General features: G+C 38.9%; 1 pseudogene; it reads left to right on the forward strand.

Annotated features, from left to right (window-relative positions):
• The first annotated feature begins 1,805 nt into the window (after positions 1 to 1,805).
• LOC121449788 lies at positions 1,806 to 19,207 on the forward strand (annotated as a pseudogene).
• The last annotated feature ends 266 nt before the right edge of the window (positions 19,208 to 19,473 follow it).

The following is a 19,473-nucleotide window of genomic DNA, read 5'->3' on the forward strand; positions in this document are numbered from 1 at the left end:
TCTGCTTTAAGGCTGATCTGAACATCTCTGCAGTTCAGCTGTCTGTAAGTGTTAGCAATCATTACTGATTATATATGCTGAGGAAGGAAGGCACTAGTGAATCTTGGAGTTTTGGGGACTTCCTGAACCTATTTAGTTGTTCATTTCTGAGCTTCAGGACCTTCTCTGTAGGATCAACTGTTGACAATAAAGAGAAATCTAGAATTTATATTGATACAAATTCCCTGCGCACAGAGGAAACCCAGGAAAATGTTATAATGTTCAAGCTATCCCAGTGTGATTCCAGATCAGCCCAATGCAATAGAGCAGCAGGTTCAGAACTTGCCTGATAGCAATGACCATGTGAATGTCACCAAAATACCACAAACACATGTTGTAGACCAGATAGCCTCTTCAAACAGTAGTATTGGGAAAAGAATCTATGCACATATGAAAATAAGAACCTAGAGTCTCCTACCATGCAAGGAATCACAGACTTTCATGTATGATCTGAAACAGTGAATCCTTCAGAGTAGCACGAAGGGGCAACAGTAATAGTCAAATAGTATTGTGTAATATTTTTTAAAATGTAGGGAAAAGTTAATAATTAAAAGAATGAAGAGCCACCCTACACAGCAGATATATTTATTAGCTATTTTTTATACTGCAATGGATAAAAACCCAGAATCAAAAAATTACACAGGAAGCAAATGATAATGTAAGTATAAATGAGCAAATGGATTGAACCGAGCATGATCAACAGCAGCTGAAAGTGCCAGCATGTACACATTAAAACCTCTAGGTGTGGGTGGTGGTGGCACAGGCCTTTAATTTCACCACTTGGGAACTCGCTCTCTTAGTTCAAGGCCAGCCTGCTCTACAAAGTGAGTGTCAGGAAATTCAGGGCTACACGGAGAAAGCTTGTCTCAAACAAACAAACAAACAAACAAACAGGCTCTACATCCTCCAGGCCCCTAGCAGGGCATGGCCAGTGGGGCCTTTTTAATCTGATACCTTCAGATAGCATACTGTGACTTTTTAGGTCCTAAGTTGCAACATTAAGATCTCAGCAAAAGAAGCCACATTTATTTTTTTTTCCTTTTCCTTTCCTTTTCTTTTTTTTTTCTTAATTTTCTGTTTTTGTCTCCCACTTCTGGAACCCACAAGGATGACCCTAGCTAAGACCCTAAACAGTAGTGGAGAGGGTGCCTAAATTGACCTTGACCTGTAGTCAGATTGATGACTATCTTAAATGTCACCATAGAACCTTCATCCAGCAACGGATGGACTCAGAGGCAAAGATCCGCCATGAACACTGGGATGAGCTCCCAAAGTCCAGTCAAATAGTGGGAGGAATGAGAATATGAGCAGAGAGGTCAAGACCATGATGAAGATACCCACTCAAAGAGCTTAGCTGAGCAAATGGGAGCTTATCATCTATAGCTGGGCAGCGAAGGATCCAGAATGGAACCAAATTAGGCCCTCTGAATGTGGGTGATAGTTGTATGGCTGGGGCAGACTCCAAGTCCACTGGCAGTGGGACCATAATTTATCTCTACTGTTTGTACTAGCTTTTGAAACCTATTACCTTTGAGTGGATACCTTGCTCAGCCTAGATATAGTAGGGAGGGCCTTGGTTCTTCATCAAAGCAATGTGCCTTACTCTCTCTGAGAAGTGGTTAGGGAAGGGTGAGGTGGGGGAAAGGTAGAGGGAATGGGAGGAGAAGGGGGAGTGGGAACTGGGATTGGTATGTAAAATGAAAAAAAAACATATTTTCTTTTGGTTTTACTTTTTTTTAAAAAAAAATAAAAGGATAGCATCAATTATGCAGCAGCAGCAGCAGCAGCAGCAACAACAACAACAAAAGTCAGAGTCTACCCATGTAGCTCTGACTGCCCTAGAATTCACTTTGGAGATCACAGGTGCATATGTCTCAGATGGAAAATTAATGCTGGAGAAAAGTTTACTTTTAAATGTTTATGTTTAAAACCATACCTGTGGAACTCGCAAACAAAGCCACCACCAACAAAACACAAAAACAGTTTCAGATTTAATTAATATTACAGGCTTTCCTTTCAAGATTAATATCTAAAAGTTCTACAGGAATGCCAAGTTCTATATGACACTCTCTTGAAGAAAGAATGGATTTAACATGAAAGTTAGCATGGATGTTTGTCCGTTTGAAGGCTCTGTCCTTCCACCATAAAAAAGAGAACCGAGTTTGCAAGCACCAACAGATAATTTCAATTATTCTAGAAGATTATTCTTATAATGATAGTTTTGGCACAGACTTCACACTTTCATTTCATCTACAGCTGAGTAATATATCTTTGTAGATATTTATCATATTTTTATTGTTTTTATTGAGCTATATATTTTTCTCTGCTCCTCTCCCTTCCCCTCTCCCCTTCTGCCTTCTCCCATGATCCCCATGCTCCCGGTTTATTTATGAGATCTTGTCTTTTTCTACTTCCTATGAAAATTAGATCCACCTATGTCTCTCTTAGGGTTGGAGACTTTGGGAAAGTTCCATCTGGAGTCTTCTGTGTTTTGAGTCTGAAATGCATGGAGTTTTCAACAACAGGGACTCACCTTTTGCCTCTAGGTGACAACACTTGGTAACAGCAATAGCCTAGAATGTTTTGGTAGTTTCATGAACAGTTGTGACCAACAGTTTCAAAGCAGATTCTTACACCTAATGTTGGTTTTTTTGTTAGAAAATATATGGCTATTGCGAGGAACATTATTATTGTGGCAAGAATTCTCTAATGGTTGGCTTCAGCTGAGAAATTTTAATTTACACTTTAAATGTATATGCATATACAGATTTATATGTTGTGATAGGCATGTTTGGTTGATGGATAATAGTCAAAGAATAGATGGATTCCTCATGACTGTTTCAGACTGTTATTTTTACCCTGCTTCTGTGTTTATATCTGTCCCTTCTCCATAAGTAAATCCCTTGCTATTTTTCCTTTGCCCCCTTAAAAATCACTTGTTCATTATTTTTCTTTTCTTTATTACCTATCCCATACCCCACAATGGTTTCTTTTTTTACTTTTTTAGATTCTGCAGTTACTCTACGTTTTATATTCACATCTGAAGATTTGGAACTTTCTATGAGAGAACATGCACTGTTTGCCTTTCTGGGTCTGGGTTACCTTACTCAATATTACCTTTTCTACATCCATCCTTTAGCTAAATGGTAAAGCCCATGGTTTCAATTTTCTTTACAGATGAATAATATTCCATAGCGTATGTGTACCATATTTTCACTATCCATTTGTCAGTTGAAGGACATTTAGATTGTTTCCCTTTTGTAGCTATTGTGAGTAGAGCAGCAATAAACATGGCTGAGCAAGTGTCTGTGGAGTAGGATGTTGAGTCTTTTGAGCATATGCCAAGGAGTTGAACAGCTGGGTCATGGGCTGAATTTAAGATGAGAATTTGTTTATTTAATTGAGGATTTTCTGTATTGATTTCCAGAGTGGCTAGATATTTCTTTACAGGTTTTTATTCTTTATGCTTTTTATATTGTTGCTGGTTGGAATATTCATAGTATTCTTCCATTTTTGTGAGAATTAGTAGTTTGCTGCTTGCTCATGGATGATTACTTTGCAGTTCTCCTGTATATATTCATTTTTCACATGAAATTTATTGTTTCCCATGTACTTATGGAAATTTCCTCTGATTCTTTTGTGTGTGCCTTGTCTCTAATTTATTATCTGCAGTGCTGCTTAACTGAAGTGAATTGTGTTTAACTCGAGACTATCTTGAAATGCATGTATGTCTCCATCAATTTTAAGAGAATATTATTTTGGGTTCAACAAGATGGTTTATGGTGATTTTTTTCATCAAGCTTCAAATGTCATTCCATGATCTTCTGACTTTGAGGTCATTGTCAAGAAACCTGGTAGAATTCTGTTGCTTTGTTTTTTTTTTCATGCGGTTCCTTGTTCTTTATTACATTCAGTATTCAGTGTCTGTCTTTGAAACATTTCTATTCAGCTCATTTTCTCATTTTTCAATAAACAGTTTTATTTCCTTGGTATTTAATTTCTGTAATTCTCAGTAAGTTCTAAATATGAGCTCCTATCCCAAGTGTCACAGGTATAGATTCTCTCCCATTCCATGGGTGTCTGTATGTTCTGCTATTGTTTCTGTTGACGTACAGAAATTTTTATTTTCATGTTGGCCCATCTGTTGATACTTGAGTCAGTTCCTCTGCTGTTAGTGTTCATTTAATCAATAAATCCTGTACATCCTAATGTCCTCATGGGTATTCCCTATGTTTTCTAGGATTCTCTCTTTCTGGTTTTAAATAAGGTTTTGTTTCATTTTAATGGATTTTTGTACAAGATTAAAGGTAATAATCTAATTTCACTTTCCTGCTGGATTCACTTTTGCCAGCACCATTTTTGAAAAGGCCATATTTTTCTAATCTGTCTTTTCCCCTCCTTTATTAAATATTAAGTAAGAATATCTTTCTGGTTTTTCTCTCTGGGTCGTCTATTCTGTTATCCTCCTGTCGACTTTTATGACCATGCCGGCTGTCTTTATGAAAACAGTTATAAAATATCGTCCCATAATTTCTGTAGTACTTTTCCAATATCTGCCTCTCTACCCCCATTTTTTGAGGCTAAATAGCACACATGAACTTATCACTGGTAATTTTGAAAATATTTCCACTCTAACATTTAAACAAAAAAATTTATAGTGCTGCCCAACTGCTGTACTCTATGTACATCCTTACATCTTACATCTATGTACATCCTTACATCCTTACATATTATTGCATGAGAACTACTGTGCCATGTCAGCTTTTTTGTGGGGAAATCCCATTTTGTTGAATCAAGGTTTTAAAAAAATGTATGTTGAAATATATAGACCAGTTGCCACAGCATCTTAAATATATGTGGAATTATAAAAGACTTATCCTTGATCCTTGATACTGTGTTCCTTATATTATAAGTACACTATAAGGGGCAGAACATGGCTGACACTTGTGACTTGATTGTACCATGAAAATGATGTTTTTGAGTGTAGATTCAGATTGGAATCTGCTCATATTTCACCTTGGTGTTTAATGTCACAACAGTGATGATGTGTTTGTTTGTTGATACCTAATATCTGCTTCTCTCAGGAGAATTGCTACTCACACCACTAACTTGGTTAGGATGTTCAATGGTAACTTCCCAAACCAGAGAAATCAGTATTTTTTATTTCTCCTCCTCACCCCACCCCGTCAACCCCTCAAACAGGATCCCATGGTGCAGCCCTTTCTAGCAGAGACTCATTATGTAGTATTAAGTGGGAAGCATAAGTAAAAGTGTCTTGGGGTATTGACTGATTGATGTGTATAACCCATCACATTTGATGCAGAAAGAGCAGTCTTCATGATTGCTTTGTTCTAGTCAGTTTCTGGGAGAATCATGGCTCTATTTCCCTACCCAGAATTTGTAGTGTTTTAAAATGGAGATTTGGGAAATGGACTCTTGGCCTGCAGGTTTGCATTGCTATCCTGACTCAGACAAATATGTCACCATTTCCATTTCCAGAGAACTAAAAGAATTATGAACACTACTAACCTAAAATCTGTTAGACAATAATACAGCATAAGTATTAAAAAGGGACACATTGAAAACTACAAAATTCAGACTCAATAGGTCATAGCTTCTCCTGAGCCATTCTTCTATTATCTATTATATTTGAAAAGCAGTGAAAGATACTATAATTCTCACACAATTTAATATATTCATTTATTAACATGAATGCATCCAAGTTATGATACTTATATGTATATGCTTAGTTGTAATTTCAATATTATTTAATTTGTTTTGGACTTCCCTCAATTTTTATAACTATGTAGCAATGAAATTTTCTTCAAAACTTCTAAAATTGTTATTTTTCTACATTGCCTTATGCCTATTGTTAGGACAATTTTAGATTGCACCAAATATATCTAGTGTGGATTTTAATTCTGTGTAGTAGTGACTCAAATATTCTTATAAAATTAACTCTACAAACTACATGATTTTATGTTAATGTTAAAATAACCAGTTTTCAATGTTGTTACACTTCTTCTTACTGTGGAAAAAACAAAACTCTTTGCCTGTAATGTAAGTCATGAATTTTGCTTTCATAGCTACTCCCTTCTTCCTTTAATGTTGTATCATTTGACCTAAAGTTTAAACATCCCAACTGAGCCTATTATAATAGAGTCATGTAAGGCCCCAATACATACAGAATTGATTCAGTATCAGTCTTTAGCATGATTTACAGGTGCAGAATTTAAAATCATATTTCCTCATCATGAATCTTCCTTCTGGTGCATGTATCCTGTTGTCCTGTGGGATATGAACACAGCATCCTTAGTAGATCAATAACTGTATCTAGACCTTAAATTTATGTCTTTTTCATGTATATGCTTATGACACTATTGTGTCATGCTGTTTTTACAGATTTATAAAATTTATAATAATGTGTGACTACATTAGAAATAATCTTTTTGATTACTTGTCTTCATTCATATCTATATCCCTGATATCCATATGTCTCCTTATATCCAGGAAAACACTCTTCCTTATACTACTTGGTCAAAATGTACGTTTTTATTTCAAGGTCTGTTGACATTCAGGGATGTGACTGTGAACTTCTCAAAAAAAAAAAAGTAGGAATGCCTGGACTCAGCTCAGAGGACTTTGTACATCGATGTGATGTTGGAGAATTACAATAATCTGATCTCTGTGGGTGAATATATTTTGATTCTAGAACTTATCCTTTGTATGTATTGACTTCACAGGTTGTGAGTTCTCTGTTAATCTGTCTTGGAAAGAACAGGAGACTAGGAAATGCTTGGTAGTAGGAACTTTTTCATGGAATGTGGTTTTTCTCTACATTTTTTAAATTTTATAGGTATCCTGCATTCTTCATTTTGGTTACAATATGAATTCAGAAACTCAGCAATGTATAAAATTTCCACCATATCTTTTTTCTTTTATTTCTTCACATTGAAAACAAATTCTTTTCTCATACAGTATATCCTGGTTGTACTTTTCCCTCCCTCTACTTCTCCCAGTTCCTCCCCATATCCTTTCCCCTCAAAATCCACTCCATTTCTTTCTCTCATTAGAAAAAAACCAAGTTTCTTAGAGATAACAAACAGGCATCATAAAGTAAATGCAATAAGATGTAGGTGAAGACTGATTGCTTTTTCCGGCTGCCCAGACCAGTAAGGTTTTCCAGCATCTTTCTCCTTCAGCAGCTATGGTGTTTCCCTGACTCTGCCTACTCTCTATCTCTGTTCTGATTTATTGCCTAGATTTACTCTGATAAGCCATTAGCCCAAACAGCTTTATTCATTAACTAATAAAAACAACGCATATAAAGATGGGTACCCCACATCATCTCCCCTTTTTTGTCTTAAAAAGAAATGTTTTAACTTTATATAGTAAAATTACATATAACAAAACATGTATTAAGCACGAATTACATTTATAATAGTCTATTATTTGTATCTGGAACATTTCATATCTAATTTATTTTTTATCATACCTAAGGAAAACTATGTCTGTCTTAATCTTATGCAACACATATACAAAAGGACACCACATCAATAAGATAATGCAAAAACCATCATGTTGAATTTGGACAAAGTAACCCAAGAAAAGAAAAAGAATACTAGGAACAGGTACAAGCATCAGCGAACCATTCAAATTTTCACACTCAGGAGTCCCATGATAAGACTTAAAGCTATAATACATATGCAGAGGGTCTGGTGCATACCCATGTAGGCCTGCTGCTTCTGTCTCTGTGAATTCACTTGCACTTGGCTAGTTGGTTCAGAGGGCCTTGTTCTTCTGTTGTCCTCCATCCCCTCTGGCTCTTAAACTCCTTTTACTTCCTCTTCTGAATGGTTCCCTCAGCTCTCAGGGGAAGGATTTGATGAAGACATCTCATGTAGACTCTCTCTCTCCAGACTGTCTGGTTGTGTATCTCTGCATCTTTTCTATCTGCTGCTGGGGGAAGCTTCTATGATGATGACTGAATAAGGCATTGATATATGAATATAGTAGAATATCATTAGGAGTCATTTTATTGATACTTTCCCCCCTATAGACCAGTAGATTTTGGTTTCCCCTATGTGTCCTTGGTTACCCAAGCAGTGTCATCTATGGGTTCCGTCTTGTCGACTGAGCCTTTAATAAAATCAGACATTTGTTGACTACTCCCACAATTTCTGTTCAGACATTGCTCTAGCATGTCTTGCAGCCAGGAAATATGGTAGGTCACCTGTTTTGTTGCTTGCTCTACCCATATCATAAAGCTCCATGTTTATAATTAAATTTGACATCATTTTAATTGTGAGAAAAACTTGAAATATGCAAATTGAAAACTCTCTCTAAATATGATGAGATTCTGATAGGAAATAGCAATTGGCCAATTATTCCTAGATCCCTCAACTTTGTTCTCTTCATGTGTCATGCACAGTACTGTGTTAGACTTTGGTTTTCTTTTTGTTTTATTTTATATACATTGGTATTTTGCCTGCAAGTACATCTGTGTGAAGGTGTTATATCACCTGGATCTGAAGTTGTAGATCTGAATTTCCTCTTGGACTTGAAATTAAACCTAGGTCCTCAGGAAGAGCTGTCAGTACTCTTTTTTTGAAAGTTATTTTATTTTATTTTTCTATTGAGAAAAGGAAAAAAAAGTATCCGCCACCTCCCAGCCTCCCATTTCCCTCCCCCTCCGCCCACCCTTCTCTCCTTCCCCCAAACTCCTCTCCCCCTCCCTCTCCAATCCATAGAGTAGTCAGGGTTCCCTGCCCTGTGGAAAGTCCAAGGTCCACCCCCCTCTGTCCATGTCTTGGAAGGTGAACATCCAAACTGGCTAGGCTCCCACAGAGACAGAACATGAAGTAGGGTCAAAACCCAGTGCCATTTTCCTTGGCTTCTCATCAGCCCTCATTGTTTGCCATGTTCAGAGAGTCCGGTTTTATCCCATGCTTTTTCAATCACAGTCCAGCTGGCCTTGGTGAGCTCCCAATAGATCAGGCCATTGTCTCAGTGGGTGGGTGCACCCCTCGTGGTCCTGACTTCCTTGCTCATGTTCTCCCTCCTTCTGCTCCTCACTGGGACCTTGGGAGCTCAGTCCAGTGCTCCAGTGTGGGTCTCTGTCTCAATCTCCATCCATCACCAGATGAAGGTTCTATGGTGATATGCAAGATATTCGTCAGTATTGCTATAGGATAGGGTCATTTCAGGTTCCCTATCCTCAGCTGCCCAAGGGACTAACTGGGGACATCACCATGGGCTCATGGGAGCCACTCTATAGTCAAGTCTCTTGCCAACCCTAAGGTGGCTCCCTTAACAAAAAATTGTGCTTCCGTGCTCCCCTATCCAACCTTCCTTTATCCCAATCCTCCTGTTTCCCCAAGTTCCCCCCTCCTTCCCTTCTCACTTTTCTCTCCCCATCTACCCTTACCCCTATCCCACCCCACCCCAAAGATCCCAATTTTCTCCCCGGCAATTTTGTCTACTTCCCATAGCCAAGAGGATAACTATATGTTTTTCCTTGGGTTCACCTTCTTACTTAGCTTCTTTAGGTTCACCAATTGTAGACTCCGTGACCCTTGTTTATGGCTAGAAACCAATTATGAGCGAGTACATCCCATGTTCATCTTTTTGGGTCTGGGATACCTCACTCAGGATAGTGTTTTCTATTTCCATCCATTTGCATGCAAAGTTCGAGAAGTCATTGTTTTTTACCGCAGCGTAGTACTCTAGTGTGTATATATTCCATACTTTCTTCATCCATTCTTCCATTGAAGGGCATCTAGGTTGTTTCCAGGTTCTGGCTATTACAAATAATACTGCTATGAACATAGTTGAACAAATGCTTTTGTCATATGATAGAGCATCTCTTGGGTATATTCCCAGGAGTGGTATTGCTGGGTCCAGGGGTAGGTTGATCCCGAATTTCCTGAGAAACCGAAACACTGACTTCCACAGTGGTTGCACAAGATTGCATTCCCACCAGCAATGGATGAGGATACCCCTTCCTCCACAGCCTCTCCAGCAAAGGCTATCCTTGGTGTTTTTGACTTTAGCCATTCTGACAGGTGTAAGATGATATCTCAAAATTGTTTTGATTTGCATTTCCCTGATAGCTAAGGAAGTTGAGCACAACCTTAAGTGTCTTTTGGCCATTTGAACTTCTTCTGTTGAGAATTCTCTGTTCAGTACAGTGCCCCATTTTTTAATTGGGTTAAGTAGCATTTTAAAGTCTAGTTTCTTCAGTTCTCTATATATTTTGGAGATCAGACCTTTGTCTGTTGCGGGGTTTGTGAAGATCTTCTCCCAGTCAGTAGGTTGCCTTTTTGTCTTAGTGACAGTGTCCTTTGCTTTACAGAAGCTTCTCAGTTTTAGTAGGTCCCATTTATTCAATGTTGCCCTTAATGTCTGTGCTTCTGGGGTTATACATAGGAAGTGATGTCCTGTGCCCATCTGTTGTAGGGTACTTCCCACTTTCTCTTCTATCCTTTTCAGTGTGTTTGGGCTGATATTGAGGTCTTTAATCCATTTGGACTTAAGTTCTGTGCATGGTGATAGATATGGGTCTATTTTCATTCTTCTACAGGTTGACATGCAGTTGTGCCAGCACCATTTGTTGAAGATGCTTTCTTTCTTCCATTGTATACTTTTAGCTCCTTTATCGAAAATGAGGTGTTCATAGGTTTGTGGGATAAAATCCGGGTCTTCTATACGATTCCATTGGTCGACTTCTCTGTTTTTTTTTTAATTTTTTTTATTGAGAAAAGGAGAAAAAAAACATAAACAAAAAACAAGTTTCCACCTCCTCCCAGCCTCCCATTTCCCTCCCCCTCCTCCCACCCTTCTCCCCCTATCCCCACTCCTCTCCCCCTCCGTCTCCAGTCCACAGAGCAGTCCGGGTTCCCTGCCCTGTGGTAAGCCCTAGGTCCTCCCCCCTCCGTCCATATCTAGGAAGGTGAACATCCAAACTGGCTAGGCTCCCACAAAGCCAGCACATTAAGAATGATCAAAACCCCGTGCCATTGACCTTGGCGTCTCATCAGACCTCATTGTTCGCCATGTTCAGAGAGTCCAGTTTTATCCCATGCTTTTTCGGTCACAGTCCAGCTGGCCTTGGTGAGCTCCCAGTAGATCAGCTCCACTGTCTCAGTGGGTGGGTGCACCCCTCGTGGTCCTGACTTCCTTGCTCATGTTCTCCCTCCTTCTGCTCCTCACTGGGACCTTGGGAGCTCAGTCCAGTGCTCCAGTGTGGGTCTCTGTCTCTATCTCTATCCATCACCAGATGAAGGTTCTATGATGATATGCAAGATATTCGTCAGTATTGCTGTAGGATAGGGTCATTTCAGGTTCCCTATCCTGAACTAACTGGGAACCTCATCTTGGGCACTTGGGAGCCCCTCTAGTGTCAAGTCTCTTGCCCACCCTAAAGTGGCTCCCTTAACTAAGAATTGTGGTTCCATGCTCCCCTATCCCAATCCTCCTGTTTCCCCAAGTTCCCCCCTCCTTCCCTTCTCACTTTTCTCTCCCCATCTACCCTTACCCCTATCCCACCCCACCCCAAAGATCCCAATTTTCTCCCCGGCAATTTTGTCTACTTCCCATAGCCAAGAGGATAACTATATGTTTTTCCTTGGGTTCACCTTCTTACTTAGCTTCTTTAGGTTCACCAATTGTAGACTCCGTGACCCTTGTTTATGGCTAGAAACCAATTATGAGCGAGTACATCCCATGTTCATCTTTTTGGGTCTGGGATACCTCACTCAGGATAGTGTTTTCTATTTCCATCCATTTGCATGCAAAGTTCGAGAAGTCATTGTTTTTTACCGCAGCGTAGTACTCTAGTGTGTATATATTCCATACTTTCTTCATCCATTCTTCCATTGAAGGGCATCTAGGTTGTTTCTTCAATGCCTTAAAGTTCTTGTCAAATAGATCTCTCACTTCCTTGGTTAGATTTACCCCAAGATATTTTATGCTGTTTGTGGCTATCATGAAAGGTGAAGCTTCTCTGATTTCCCTCTCTGCTTCCATATCCTTTGTGTATAAGAGGGCGACTGACTTTTTGGAGTTGATCTTGTATCCTGCCACATTACTAAAGCTGTTTATCAGCTGTAAAAGTTCTTTGGTGGAGTTTTGGGGGTCGCTTATGTACACTATCATATCATCTGCAAATAACGAAAGTTTAACTTCTTCCTTTCCAATTCGAATCCCCTTGATCCCCTTATGTTGTCTTATTGCTATTGCTAGAACTTCAAGAACTATATTGAAGAGGTATGGCGAGAATGGACAGCCTTGTCGTGTTCCTGCGTTAAGCGGGATGGCTTTGAGTTTCTCTCCGTTTAATTTGATGTTAGCTGTGGGCTTGCTGTATATAGCTTTTATTATATTTAGGTATGACCCTTGTATCCCTAATCTCTCCAATACTTTTATCATAAAGGGATGTTGAATTTTGTCGAATGCTTTTTCAGCATCTAATGAAATGATCATATGTTTTTTTTCTTTCAGTTTATTTTTATGACAGATTACATTGATAGATTTTCCCTGCATCTCTGAGATGAAGCCTACTTGATCATAATGGATTATTTTTCGGATGTGTTCATGGATTCGGTTTGCCAGTATTTTGTTGAGGATTTTTGCAATGATGTTCATGAGTGAGATTGGCCTGTAATTCTCTTTCCTGGTTGAGTCTTTGTGTCGTTTTGGTATCAGAGTAACTGTAGCTTCATAAAAGGAATTTGGTAATGACTCTTCTGTTTCTATATTGTGGAATACATTAAGGAGTATAGGTATTAGCTCTTCTTGGAAGTTCTGGTAGAATTCCACATTGAAACCATCTGGTCCTCGGCTTTTTTTGGTAGGGAGGTTTTTGATAACAGCTTCTAATTCTTCGCGACTAACAGGTTTATTTACATTGTTCACCTGGTCCTGGTTTAACTTTGGTATATGGGCTGGGCGGTGGTGGCGCACGCCTTTAATCCCAGCACTCGGGAAGGAGAGGTAGGCGGATCTCTGTGAGTTCGAGGCCAGCCTGGTCTACAAGAGCTAGTTCCAGGACAGGAACCAAAGGTATGGAGAAACCCTGTCTCGAAAAATAAAAAAATAAAAAAAACAAACTTTGGTATATGGTATTTATCTAAAAAAGTGTCCATTTCTTTTACATTTTCAGGTTTGTGGTATACAGGCTTTTGTAGTAAGATCTAATGATTCTCTGAATTTCCTCTGTGTCTGTGCTTATGTCCCCCTTTTAATTTCTGATCTTATTAATTTGCATATTCTCTCTCTGCCGTTTGATTAGCTTGGATAGGGGTTTATCAATCTTGTTGATTTTCTCCAGGAACCAGCTTTTTGTTTCATTGATTCTTTGGATTGTTTTCTGTGTTTCTATTTTGTTGATTTCAGCCCTCAGTTTGATTATTTCCAGTCTTCTACACCTCCTAGGTGAGTCTGCTTCTTTTTTTTCAAGAGCTTTCAGGTGGGCTGTTAAGTCTCCAATATGTGCTTTCTCTGTTTTCTTTAGGTGGGCACTTAGTGCTATGAACTTTCCTCTTAGGACTGCTTTCATAGTGTCCCATAAATTCGAGTATGTTGTCTTTATTTTCATTGAATTCAAGGAAGACTTTAATTTCTTCCTGAATCCAGGTATGGTTCAGTAGTTGACTGTTCAGTTCCATGAATTTGTAGGCTTTTTGGGGGTAGCATTGTTGTTGAATTCTAACTTTAATCCATGGTGATCCGATAAGACACAGGTGATTACTAATATTTTTTTGTAACTGTGTAAGTTTGCTTTGTTACCGAGTATGTGGTCAATTTTTGAGAAGGTTCGATGAGCTTCAGAGAAAAGGTCTATTCTTTCCTATTTGGGTGGAATAATCTATAGATGTCTGTTAAGTCCATTTGATTCATTACCTCCATTAATTCTCTGATTTGTCTGTTAGGTTTCTGTCTGATTGACCTGTCCATTGGTGAGAGAGGAGTGTTGAAGTCTACTATTATTAGTGTGTGCGGTTTGATGACTGCCTTGAGTTTTAGCAATGTTTCTTTTACGTATGTGGGTGCTTTTATATTAGGGGCATAGATATTCAGGATTGAGACTTCATCCTGATGAATTGTTCCTGTTATGAGTATAAAATGTCCCTCTCCTTCTCTTCTGATTGATTTAAGATGAAGTCAACTTTGTTAGAAATTAGTATGGCCACACCTGCTTGTTTCTTAGGTCCATTTGCTTGATAAGCCTTTTCCCAGCCCTTTACTCTGAGTAGGTGCCTGTCTTTGTGGTTGAGGTGTGTTTCTTGTAAACAGCAGAATGTTGGATCCTGTTTTCTTATCCAATCTCTTAGCCTGTGCCTTTTTATATGTGAGTTGAGCCCATTGACATTAAGTGATATTAATGACCAGTGGTTGTTAACTCCGGTCACTTTTTTAGTAGTAGAGTTTGTGTGTTTCTTTTCTTTGAGTTGCTCTGGTGAAGGGTCTCTAGATGTCTGAGTTATTGTGGTCATTGTTGGACTCCTTGGTTAGTGATTTTCCTTCTATTATTTTCTGTAAGGCTGGATTCGTGGCTATGTATTGTTTAAATTTGTTTTTATCCTGGAAAATTTTGTTTTCTCCATTTATAGTGAACGAAAGCTTGGCTGGGTATAGTAGTCTGGGCTTGCATCCACAGTCTCTTAATTTTTTCAGTACATCTATCCAGGACCTTCTAGCTTTCATGGTTTCCATAGAGAAGTCAGGTGTAAGTCTGATAGGTTTACCTTTATAAGTAACTTGGCCTTTTTCCTTTGCGGCTCTTAATATTCTTTCTTTATTCTGTATGGTTTGTGTTTTGATTATTATATGGCGAGGGGATGTTTTAGTTTGATCCATCCTATTCTGTGTTCTGTATGCTTCTTGAACCTTCATAGGTACATCTTTCTTCAGGTTGTGAAAGTTTTCTTCTATAATTTTATTAAGTATATTTTCTGGACCGTTGAGCTGCACTTCTTCTCCTTCTTCCACTCCAATTATTCTTAGGTTTGGTCTTTTTATTGTGTCCCATATTTCCTGAATGTTTTGTGATTAGAGTTTGTTGGACTTGCTGTTTTCTTTGATCAGTGCGTTTATTTTCTCTATGTTATCTTCAGAAACTGAGATTCTTTCTTCTGTCTCTTGTATTCTGCTGGTTATGCTTGTTTCTGTAGTCTCTATTTGTTTACCTAGATTTTCCATGTCCAGCCGGCCCTCTGTTTGTGTTTTCTTCTTTGCCTCCATTTCAGTTTTCAAGTTTTGAACTGTTTCCATTATCTGCTTGATTGTTTTTCCTTGGTTTCGTAGGGTATCATTCACTGATTTACTCAATTCCTCAAACTTTCTGTTATACTTCTCATCCATTTCTTTAAGGGCGTTTTTTACATGCTGTTTAAGGGCCTCTATCACTTTCATATAGTCAGTTTTTTCTACTTCTTCTTGATTAAAGTGTTCATGTCCTCTTGTTGTGAGGTCGCTGGGTTCTGGTGTTTTCATGTTGTTTTTCAGATTGTTGGGTGAATTCTTGCATTGGCGCCTGCCCATCTCTTCCTCTGAATGCTCCCCTATGGATCTTCTTTTACAGGATCAGGTCTTCTTGCCCACTGATGTACCTTCCCAATGATGTCACTCCCCAGTGATGGCTCTCCTGGTGTCCAGATCGAAACTCCCGTGCTGCTTGGGTAGCTTGCACTCACTCACCCCAATGATGTCTCTCCGGGTGCCCAGATCGGAAATCCATGCTGCTTGGGTAGCTCACAAACAAAGGGCCTACCTTGCTTGCTGCAGGCAGGTTATGGAGACAAAGGAACTACCGCCCTCCCGTTTGCCCTCCCGATTCGGGTTTGGTCCCAGTGCCCGAGCAGGCTGAGCTGGGAGATGCTATGCCGCCAAAGAGGGGAGGGAGGGAGGGAGATGGTGGGGGGGCGGTTCTGGATGTAAGCTGGGTGGGATAGGAAGAGAAAGGAGGTACAGGCAGTATAGCCCCTGCAGGATGACCAGGAAGTGTAGGAGGGATGAGGAACGTCTAAGTTCCCTGTTCCCGGCTGCCGCCGCACTCACTCTCCCCAATGATGGCTCTCCCAGTGCCCAGATCGGAACTCAGTGCTGCTTGGTTAGCTCGCAAACAAAGGGCCCACCCTGCTTGCTGCAGGCAGGCTATAGAGACCCAGTCAGTACTCTTAAACCCTGAGCTATCAATCCAGTCCCAGACTTCTTTATTCTTTATTCATGGGTAATGGGCAACCTCACAGAATATATGAATTATTATATGTAAGGTAGGCCTGGTCATTTGTCCAGAACAAATGAGATTGTCCTAGAATGTGGCTAGAGACTAGATATCCCAGGAAAGAGGAAAGGGTGGCCACAACCATGGTGGGATAGTGCATTGTAGCCACCACCAGGAACAGACAAGCCAGAACTTTGCCACAAATCACAGCCATGTGGCGATACACAGATTAATAGAAAGGGGTTAAATTATGATGTAAAAGTTAGCCAATAAGAAACTAGAGCTAATAGGCCAAGATGTGATTGCATTAATATAGTTTCTGTGTGATTATTTTGGGAGTCAGGGCAGCCAGAAAATGAATGAGCAGCCTCCTTCAACAGTGAATGAGCAAGACCACAGTGAAAGCTCCAAGTGAAAGAGAAAAGAAGACATGAGAATGGTTTTGCGATATTCTTTTCCATTTGAAAGAATTCCTGATCATTTAATTTAGCATAGTGTCCTGATCCCAGGATGCATCCTGGCTGTTGTCATTATTAGAATATGCTGTGCCAGCCTGGCTTTAGTGTTACACTCCTTTGATCCCAGTACTCAGTAAGCAAAAGCAGGTAGATCTCTGAATTCGAGCTGAGTCTTGTTTAGAGAGTGAGATCAAGGACAGCCAGAAATACAAAAGGAAATCAGGTCCAGAAGAAAAAATGATGAAGCATTGTGCCTATCACATCTGAATTATGGTGACTTTAATACCTAACTATTTACAAATTATAATTTGAATGATGTAGGATTATTCTGTAATCGCTTTCCGTATATGAACAACTTTATATTACATCCTTCATTTTATTCCCATTGGAGAACACACAGACCCCCTGCAGGGAAATAATCTCAGGAATCGGTACACAGAATGGACCTGAGAATAACCGTGTGAGGAAAACCCTTTTCAGGGAAATAGTCTCAGGAGTCTGTACACAGAGTGGACCTGAGAATAACCCTGTGAGGAAAGTTACGAAACAGACCAGTGTATGGAGCTCAGACAGTGGAGGACAGAAATAAGCAATAGTTGCCCATAACAGCTCTGTCTCAAATGATCAAGAGCCTGTGATGTCTGCTGGGATACTGTCGTTGCATTCATTACTTTTGAAGAAGCTAATTTTTTAAAAAAGAGATAAACCCTGTGATGCTTTTAAGTAAGACTTTAATCTTTAAAGGAATTGGGTCTTCTGAACAGTATTCCTCGCTGCCTATATTACTTAGTAAGTACAAACACTGTGAACCTGGGATTGGGTTAGACTCTTTTCCATTAATTTCACAGAAAAAAATATTAAAAACACGACATGTATTCTAAATATAAAATCAGTGAGCTCCATTACAAAGTTAATTGATTACTCCTCAACTATATATTTCTTTTTTTTGAAGGCTGTCATTCTGTTTACTGACAGTCCATACAATAATATTGAAGGACTAAGGTTGACTACTAAGAGCTCTATTCTAAATAGTTGCTGGTTGACCTATCTTAAGAGAGAACTTAGGAAGAGAGTCAATTATCATATGTATATTGTTGGAACAAGTTCTATTAATCTGAATTTTACTGATTTTCAGAGAACTACTGCAAATGTGTTCCTGTCCACCAGCATTTGAAGACTAAAAAGGAGTCATGCCAATGTAATGACCTTGGCAAATAGCTTCATGACCCCTCTACATTTGTACTTTATAAAACAAGTAAAACTACAGAAAACTCTTAATCATGACAGATACAGTAATCACGGGGATGTCTCTATTGACTCATCAAACTCAGATAGACATGCACACTGGAGAAGAACATTGCAAATCTAAACACTGCGAGAAATCTTTAATTTGTGTTCCAACATTATTCAAGACCAGAGACTATGCACTGCAAAGAAAGAGCAGAGTCAAGGGGGGATATGATGACTCTTTCACCTCTACATATAGTTTTCTGCAACAAAAATTTCTTTGGAGAGAAACCAAGTGTGGGATATATGGGAAATATTTCAGTACCACCTCAAGCTTCAGTGTACAGCAGAGGTTTGATACTGGAAACAAACCCTACAAGTGCAACATTTGTTACAGATTTTTTACCCATTGCTCAAATCATAAAACACATATAAGACCTTATACTGGGAAGAAACCTTACAAATGCAGAGAATGTGAAATGTCATTCTTTCAGTTGTCTGCGCTTCAAAATCATCAGAACATGCATAGTGGAGAAAAGCAATACCAATGGAAAGAATGTGACAAATCGTTTGCCTATCATTCCTGTTTGAGGAAGCATCAGAATGTCCATACTTCAGAGGAACACTATAGTTGTCAAGAATGTGGAAAGGTCTTTTGCCAGCTTTCACATTTGAAAAGCCATTAGAGACTCCACAGTGGAGAGAAGCCTTACAAATGCAATGAGTGTGGCAGATTCTTTCCCCACTATTTATTCTTTAGAAAGCACCAGTAGAGAAATTACACAAATACAAAGAATGTGATAAGTCCTTTATTTTATTGTGTTATCATATATTAAAGGCATTACAGAATTGATTCTGACGAGAAGCCTTACAAATGTAGGGAATGTGACAGATGCTTTACCCAGGACTCACATCTTAGAACACATCAGAGAGTTCATACTGGAGAGAGACCTTACTTGTATGACCTATATGACAAATCTTTTACTAGTTGCTCACATCTTAAAAGACATCAGAGAGTTCATACAGGAGAGAAACCTTACAAATGAAATGACTGTGACCTATCCTTTAATCAGATTTCAAATCTAAAAGGCATCAGAAACTTCGTACTGGAGAGAAACTTTACAAATGTATGGATTGTGACAAGTCCTTTACCCATACTTCATATCTTAGAACACACCAGTGAGTTCATATTGGAGACAGACCTTTCAGCTGTAAGGAATGTGACAAATCTGTTACTAATGGCTCAATTCTTACATAATATTAGATAATTCATAATGAGAAAAATACCATTGTAAATAATGGGGCATAACATTTATCTAGTATTCTCTGATTACAAATAGCAACATCAGAAACATAAATATAAGAAATTGTGAAAAGCTTTTAATGAAGATTCGAATCTTAGAAATTATTAGAGAATTTATACTAATATAAAATTCTGCAAATGTAACTGAAAATTTTTATGTGTATGGCTGCTTTGCCTGAAAGTATTTCTGTGCACAACATGTCATGTCTGTTGCCTGTGGA

Source organism: Microtus oregoni, unplaced genomic scaffold, assembly GCF_018167655.1.
Source record: "Microtus oregoni isolate MIOR12 unplaced genomic scaffold, Mior012 000006F_ref0000085, whole genome shotgun sequence".
In the NCBI taxonomy this organism is placed as follows: Eukaryota; Metazoa; Chordata; class Mammalia; order Rodentia; family Cricetidae; genus Microtus; species Microtus oregoni.